General features: G+C 43.8%; 1 long non-coding RNA gene across 1 annotated transcript; it reads left to right on the plus strand.

The window, feature by feature from the left end:
- The first annotated feature begins 3 nt into the window (after window positions 1-3).
- Window positions 4-7,848, plus strand: LOC134171122 (uncharacterized). Its single transcript, XR_009967488.1, has 3 exons — window positions 4-292; window positions 2,020-2,109; window positions 7,711-7,848. It is a non-coding gene; the product is annotated as an uncharacterized LOC134171122 (long non-coding RNA).
- The last annotated feature ends 854 nt before the right edge of the window (window positions 7,849-8,702 follow it).

The raw sequence follows: 8,702 nt of genomic DNA on the forward strand, positions 1-8,702 counted from the left end.
GCGGAGCGGGGGGGGGGCGGCCCGACGGACCCCGCCGCGCCCCGCGCACCGCCCCCCGCACGCCGCGCCCCGCCGCGCCACGCCCGCTCCGCCACCGCGCGGCTCCCCCCCCGCCCGGCCGCAATGGTGAGGCCGGTGCGGAGCACAGCCCTGCCGGTACTATTGTCTCCGCGGAGCAAAGTTGGGGCGCGAGGTGCTGCCGGGCCGGGGATATGTTGCCGGGCGGGAGCGGGCACGGAGCCGCGCTTTTGCCCACCGCCGGCCCGGTTCCCACGTACCTCCGGTGCGAAAGGTGCGGGCTGGAGTTGCCCCCGATGCGTTTCTGTGCGAAACTTTTCCTTTTTTTTTTTTTTTTTTTTTTTGGGAGGGGGGGGAGAATTCCACTGGTAAAATATTTATGGATCTGTTGAAATGCGCAGAAACAACACAACATTAAAGTCCTCAATCAAGATCAAAGCGCAATACTGTTCAACAGCCACGCTGGGGAAGTTGAAAGACCTCCGAACAAATCAATCTGCCATATGGCTTTAAAAAAAAAAGAAGGAAAAGAAAAAAACCCCGAGCACACACACACACACACCCCCCCCCGCCTGCCATGTCTGCAAAGTTCGATTCGTGTGTTCCCAAAGCCCGGTGTAGCCGCGGCCAGCCCGTGTGCCGCTAGCGTGTTCCCCCCGTGCCTGGAAAGCCCAATTTAACGTGCCGAAGCCCGGCACTAGACAGCGAGGGTGTGGAGGAGGCGCTTTTTTTTTTTTTCCTTCTCTTTCTTTGTCTCGTAATGTGTGATGACGTAGAATTGACACGGAGGACTTTTGACGGAGGGTCCGGGTTATCACCCACCCTTGGGCCGCCGCCCCGGGCCGGGCCGGGCCGGGCAGGGCAGGGTGGGATCCCGGACCCCCTTCTCCTTTTCCCTCCCCGGGCACCCCGGGTCCCAGCCTCCCGCCCGGGGCTGCTCCCCTCCAGCCCCGCCTTACACTTGGGACGCAAACTGCTCCGACAAGGGAGACGGAAACAAAATTGGGGCGAGAAGGAGGCGGGGGGAGAGGGGTTTAAACCCTGCCCTTCCCAGTGCTCGTTAGCAGAACCCCGGGAATAAAGGAAAGAAAGGAGGGGGATGGGGGGCAGCGAGTGAAGGGGGAAAGTTGGTAATGAAGGATACACGAATCATAAAATGTAAGCTATGCGTGATTAATGATCTGCACTAATTTGAATAGCAGGCGTGTTAAAGGTCAGTGACAATTGTTGCTGCTTTCAGCATGAATGCCTGAGTGGGATGTATTTGGGACAATCAAATTTAATTCTAATTCACAGGGAAAAAAAAAAATATCGGACGTGCAGAGCAGCTGGTCAAAACAGAGAGGGGACGCGCTTTAAAAAATGCACTTTGCCTGTCCTTCAAAGGCAGCTCATTACGCCAAGATAGCGCTTTTACACGCCTCAATAGTAAATAATCTATCTGGAATGTCTGGATTTTGTTCCTTCTGCATCAGCATCTTCCCTGCACGCTTTTTCAGTCGCGGGCCACATTGTGTTCCCAGTCCCTTGCAGCGTTTTGTGGGAATTCCGAGTTCCCCGACGACGGACTTAACCTGCGAATGGACCGGAGCAGATGCCGCCTCCCCCGGCTTGAAGAATTCACCCCAGACGCATGCCCTACAGCACAAAAGTGTAGATTATCTAATCACAGCGCGCGTTGTAGTTTAGCATTTCTTCACACAAAGAGTAAGAAATCCCTTATAAATCAGCATTCCTGGGCAGCATTTAGGACTACAGTATTAAGCTAATAATTTCCATATGGCAAAAATTGACAAGTCAGGGCAATGAAAGGTGCAGGAGACTTCCCAAATCCTCTACCTAAAAAATGTGATTTTTACAACCTACTCCTTTTCCCTCATAGTCTGTATAGGTTCTTTTCCTTAGACAGTAAAACATGAGAATACACAACACAGCACTTGCTTTACTATTTGATAGAGTAATGCTTGAAGTGCTTAATATTTTCCATATTTGCTTCTGCAGGGCCCACTCTTGGACTCCTTGTTCCTGTAAAAAAGCATAGGATGCAGTGGCTACAGGGGTGAAAGGACTGGAGAAGCCATTTCAAACCCAGTAAGTGAGGGGTATTCCATTTTAATGGAAAGGCAATTAAAAATTCAGAAGATGCAGAGACTTTAAAAACAATCAAGTGGTATATTAATTTCACGGAAACTCACTAGCAGAGTTCCTCTGTCCATGTAATTTTAAATAGGAGATTTTCTCACATTTCTTCTGCTGAGTCCAGCACTTCTGGGTTTCAAGAGCAAACCCAGAACAGGGTAAGGATTTATAGACTTATATGGAGATGCAAAATATATTTGCATAGCATTGCTGGTGTCGTTAGAAATTTCAGGTAGAGAAGATACTCCTAATTTTCAAGTCATCAGTAACGTACCATTACCATGGGTGATTAATCTGTTTGCAGACACTGTTTACCCATTTTGTCTTTGCCAGAAATCTTCCAGGCGATGTCCTCCCGTTTCAAATTCTTTAAATTACGGTATTTCGTATGAGAATGTCAGCGATATTAATGGCTCAATACGCGGTTTGCTATTTATAGACTCACATGTATAATAATTCTGGCTAACGAAATACTTGGAGCAGGAAAACATTTATTTACTTTTGCTACGATCTAATAAATTATTTGTTCAGCATTTGGGACCAGGCTTTCTCAAGTTAAGGAAAATGGCATTTTGATGAAAATCTCTGCGATGACTTGTCTGCATAACTTAGCCTTAGGAATGATTGGTGGAAGTTCAGATAAGAAAAGGTTCCCGAGAAATCCCAGCGTGGAATAGTGAGGAAAAAAAGCAGTCTCTCTAAAAGCAAAGCTGAAAGTGTGTATAAATACTTCAAGGCAGGCAAACAAGCCAAGTTTGTATCACGTTGTGTATATATGTGTGTGTGTGTGTATACGTGTCACATCCACAGATACATTCAGTGAAATGTAATCTAGAGGAGTCAGTTGCTTTAGCTTTGGCTGTATGCTTGCTCAGAGTTGCTCAGGTTTTGTGCCGGTTAATACTTCTTGTTGTTATGAATCTGAAATTTAGAGAATGTGTCTAAATAGTGCTAAACCAGGATGGTTTGTGGCTCTTGATTTTTTTAAGGAATCTGTCTCTCCATCTCAAGACCCAGACTAGCATTTTCCTTGGCGTCTCCCGTCATATCTGTCTCTCAACGACCTTTTCTAAACACAGACCCTAGCCTTGTAGTTAGTTCTCCAGTTCTGCCAATAAACCAGTATATATCTCTTTTAATCTAAACCAGAGAGTTTGCTTTCAAAGTGTGCTTGGGTCAGAGGAAAAAAAGAGCATGCAAAGCCTGACGACAAATAATCCTCTATGAGTCTCTACATTCAAACCCAGACTCTTTCTTGGTGTACTTGGAAGTACAAAGAGCATGTGCAGAACTTGCAGACTGGAAGGCGCGCAAGGCTCTAATGCCCATGTACGTCTGCAGATCACTGCACAGAAACATTCCCAGGGATGCTTCTTAACAAGAAACTAACATTTCTGACTCTAATTAAAATGGGCCATTCTAACACTGGTGTGCTTTCAGAGTTTATGTGGGTGGCACAAATTTCACTCAGACCAAATGGTTTCAATCAATACCCAGCGTATACTCTTGGCTAAAATAGACCGACTTCTCGCACGCTGCAAATATCTTTGCCTCTTCTTTAATCGTGCCCCAGTAGCTGCGCAGTGTCCAGCTGCTTCCAAAGTTTGCGCTATGAAAACACAGCACCACCCAGCAAAGTTTTGCACACTGGTGTACTCTGGGTCTGCGTGGACTGAGGTCTTGCGCACCATTAATTGAGTCAGGCATAAATCTAGCAAACAGATTTGAAAATACTTTTCCATTCAGAGAGCCGCATGTATTTCTGCGATCTGATGAGTCTATTAACATGTAACCGCAATAAGCAACCTGGGCATATCTGATGACAAATTGCATGGGGTGTCATTTTTAAAGAGGATGTGGTCACATCCTCTTTACCTTCTACTCATACAAGTTGTCCCCTTGCTATTAATGGAATTTCTTTAATGATAAAAGATGATCAGTGTTTGTCTCCATCATCTCATTTACAGCATGTAATGAGCTTTTCCTTATGACAGAAATAATCCGGAGTCCTTTCTTGAAGAATCAACATTTTTAATGTCTTTCATATTTGCCCCTACCATCAACACAGTTGCTAGGATATGGCCTGATTTTGATTTTTGTGCTTTGATCTTCTCAAACCCACTTTTTTTGTTTTAAATCAAATTATTCAACATAGCTTTTACAACGACACTGAGGAAGAGAGCAGAAAAAGTTAATATTGCAAAGTAAGTGCAGCCTTAGTGTACGTGGTTATTTTAGGTTCATGCTAAAGGCTGTATATATTACCAACTTTTCCAGCCCTGGCAGTCAGATTTTCTCACCCATATGTAATTTTATAAACTACATCACGGCTTCACAGCAGGTAGGGAGCCCACAAACCTGTTCTTAATTTCAGTTTAACTGAAAGAATCTCGGCAGCAGCTGGTTTCAGAATAGCTGATACAGACTTCCACAGATGTGGCCCATCATAGGTTCAGAAATAAGAAAGAACTAGGCCACAACCTAGAATTAATTTCAAGAGAGACAAATTCAATAACGATGCCACTTTTGAGACATTATTTTGTTATTTACTTAAGAGACCTTTGTCAGGGCATATTTCTGTGGCCATGTTGTCTACCGACTGTAGTACTGCAGGACGCTGATTTTCTGGCAGGCCCGACCTGGCTGTTAGCAGGCTGCACTCTCTCGAAGCAAAGAAACGGGCTATTTCTGAGTTTGTGTCGCTTCCCCTCCCCCTCGCCCTTCTTATGTTCCTCCAAGCATAACTGATAGTACTGGAGTGCTTGTGCGCTTTTCTAACTGGACCAGACAAAGAGGTACAATAGCTAAAAATGACCTCTGATGATACAGAGAATGCAGAGCTTGATAAAACTGGGGGAACTGGCTGCTAGCTCTAAAACAGCGTGTTATTTGGTAACGTTTCACAAAAGACTTGAAGTAAAGGAGCACAGAAAAAAATAGTTTCACAAGTGTTAATTTCTGGAGTTTAGTAAGGGAAGGCTTTAAATGATTCCTGTGGCAGCATGGCAAGTAGAGCGATGTAGTTCTGCTGTGTAAAATATATCTCAAAAGTAAAAGCAGAACAAAATAGTCACTTGTTCTTGCTAACAAAATTTCCCTTGACATTCTGGGCAGTGGTCTAAGTGTCTGAATAATCTTGGTTTATATGGTCTTTCAGCTCAGGCATGCGAGGCAAAAGGAACTTCAAAAAGAGAAAATTTACCTGATCTGTACTATTTTAAAGCTCCAGTAGTTAGAGAATTCCAAAGGTCAAAATAGCCATCAATATCACGAGCAACAGAGTAGAAGTAACATGTTTAAGAGGAAGTTAGTTTGTTGGCTGTAACATAATACGTCGTAAGCACTAGGACATGGATCTGCAATGGCGAGCAGCAGCAAAAAAGCCAGAAAAACTTGACCAGCATCAGGTATTTATTTTGCTGAAAGCACGCAAGAACTTGCAAACAAGAAATAGAGATGCTTTCAAGCCTAAATCTCAGATTGTTTTAGCTTACCGCAGAGATGCTGCAATCTGTACTGAGGTCCATCCACAGAGAACCGTTCACAGGCTGAAGAAAAAGTTTGCCTATGCCTTCTAACCTTTCACTGGCCCAGACAAAAACTTGGGATTCAGAAGCTCCCAAACCCTTTTTTTCACCTTCTGGTTCTCATTCAAACCAGAAATATGTGGCATTAGCTTCTTTTTAGCAGTTAAATCATTAAATACTAGATCAGGGTGGGCAGCCGATATGTTGCTCTGTATCTGTTACTCCTAAAACTGTGTGTTCCTGCACGCATTTCTGAACTGGCACAGAGTAAAAATGAGTAAAAGTACGATGATTACACATGAAGATGCAGTAGTTTGCAACAGTGTAAGTCATAATAAAGATGTACAATTCTGCGGAAAATTATTTTGAGAATGGGAGCTCTTCCAAAAGCTTCCCACTATTTCTTTCATTGCTGATAGACCATTTTTCTTCCCTGTATAATTTTATGCGAAATTGGCTACTTTTCTAATTTCCCCATTAATCACGCAAAATTCATGACTCCTTTTTCCACATTTGGATCCACAAATCAACCGAGTGAATTCGTTCCATTGAAAGAAAGAGGCTGAAACAAACGCCTGGGATCATTAACATAAAATTAGAGGCATAGAATTATCCTAACTTTTCACAAAAATATAAAAAAATGCAGAAGGCTTCTAGTTTGTTGCTTCCATTGGGTTTAAAAGACAGAAGTGAGTTAGGGAAGTCGTCCTGGTACAGACTCTGGGAGGCATTTGCCTTTTTCCCCTGTTAAACTCCAAAGCTAATAAACCCGGAGCATTCAGTAACAAGCGAGGCACTCATGTCAACAAAGGCCTTACTTAGAGACGGCAAGGTTTTAAGAAACTTCTGTGGCGAGGATTTGAAGATATTTTAGTCATATGCGGTGCACTTTTGCTTCTCTGTTTCATACAGTATAATCCCCTTTGCTCCCTCCCCTCCCTCCCCCTTCCCCACGTTTTAAAACGAGCACAGAAAAGGCCGAGTGTTAAACTACACTATTCAATTGTCCGGTAAGTACACAAATTCTGTTCAAATCAGAACAAACTTTCAAGTAGACAGAAAGGGCTATTTGGATTCCTATTTTATCCCGGAAACCCTGCTGAACACCAGTGTGGCGGGGAATATAGCCATATCAGGCCAACAAAAGGCTCCTAATGTAGGAGAAGACCTCCTCCCCCCGCCTCAGTGAGGAAGCCGGCTGGCATAGCTTTTGCTATCGGAATTGTTTGCAGAATAACCAGACTAAAGCAGCTCCCTGTGTGGGTGCCTTGTTTGGGAATAAGCAGCACTTTTATTCTAAAACACTCATGTTGCTTCCTAAAGAGCTGAGCAGGCTATTTGGGAGATATTTCTTCATTTTGAATGTTCTTGTGGAGCAATCCCTCATCTGGGTTTTTTTCCTTCTATTTACATTTACATTTGCTTCTCTGACAAAAGCAGAGATGTACTCGCTCAGTAAAGCAGTTATTACGTACAGCAGCAACTCTTAGATTCCTTTGGCTGTGCAAAAGATTCCCAAGTACTGTTTTTATTGCAAAAGATCCCATTAATATCGATGGTGCAAGCATGCTGTTCATTCCTAGAGGCTTTATATAATAAAAGGGTTACGCTTAATAAAATCAAATGTGGTAGATCTGCTCTTCACATGACCAGTACAACAGTGTTCTCATAATACAAGCTGTGCCACTAGTCATACTTTTATTGTTATGAAGTATGCTGCCATATAATATCCCCACATATTTTTACCTAAGACACTAGAACATTTCATGCCAAATCCCTCCATCTAGTAAGGAGTCCAGGATCCTATTTCTTTGGTGGGCCTTGGTGTAATAAACATAATACACTGAAAAATAAGTGTGGTAACAACACTGCCAAAAATGCTCACAGAATTATGCTATGTCCAAGCCAATGTGTTGTCTCTTCAGAGAAGGAGGATGAGTATGAGTGTGTACTGGCAACTCTGGTGTGCCTGCATAGTCACTGAAGCTAAAGTTCCTGTTTGTTTGTTTGTTTGTTTGTTTTACAGAATTAAAGAGAGTTTGTTTTACCATTTGGTGCTTAACTCTCTGAAGGCTCTGCTATGTAGAACTGCATACTTACTTCTTAGTGGACAGGAGAGACAGCATAAGGCATAAATGGGAAGAAGGGGTCAAGAGACGGTGAAGGGAAGCCAAAAGGCCTCTGGCAGCACTCTCTTGCTGCGTAAGCCCAAGCACCATTATGATGGTCCCACTATCAGGTCTGTGCAAGGTCAGTGACTGGAAGTTGGTGTAAAACAGCTGAACATGAACCCGAGCTCCCCATACTGCCTTCAGCTGTAAGAACCAGAGACGTGCTGCTGGTGAGATCTCAGAGAGGAGGTGGGGAGCAGCTCTGCTGTGGGACCCAGGATAAAGCTGTCTGGTTTTGCATCCCTGCCCATGCTCAGCATCTGCTCCTGAAGCCTGCTCTGTTCCCACATCTGCCTCTTGCAGGCAGCAGTGTGGCAGAGCATTCACACTACCTCAGCACACTCCCCATTTCATTCACAAGTGCCTCCTCGAGCACTACAAACCATTATCTTTACTTTCAAGAGTTTTCTACCCAGAGTCTGCACCACTCTGCTGTAGGGCAGGCATAGTGGCCATAATCTGGCTGTAAAAAAAGGTGCCGGTGAATGGGTATTTGCATGAATGACCTCATTTTTCACTTGCTCACTAGAACATTTTTAAAAGGAAGTATTTGCTTGGTTAGTAGCCAAGTGTTTTCTTCTCCTTGACAACCAATTGTGTTTGGTCCATATTAAGGGTAAAATTCTCTCCAAAGTTCACTGGTGATTTCCAGACCCTGTAAGATTTGCACACAAGAGATTGACAGCAATATTCTTATTTAATCATTTCCCACCATATTGCAAAAAAATGTGGTTTTGCAGATCCTCCTGACTTCCAAATGCAAAGTGGAAAAGGTCCAAAAAAGGCATTACTTCATCTAATGCCATTTACTTAGCACACATATAATCCTACTGTCATGCTTTATCAA

This window comes from Pezoporus occidentalis, unplaced genomic scaffold (assembly GCF_034315485.1).
Source record: "Pezoporus occidentalis ecotype Australia unplaced genomic scaffold, CSIRO_AGI_Poc_V1 ctg4, whole genome shotgun sequence".
NCBI classification, from domain to species: Eukaryota; Metazoa; Chordata; class Aves; order Psittaciformes; family Psittacidae; genus Pezoporus; species Pezoporus occidentalis.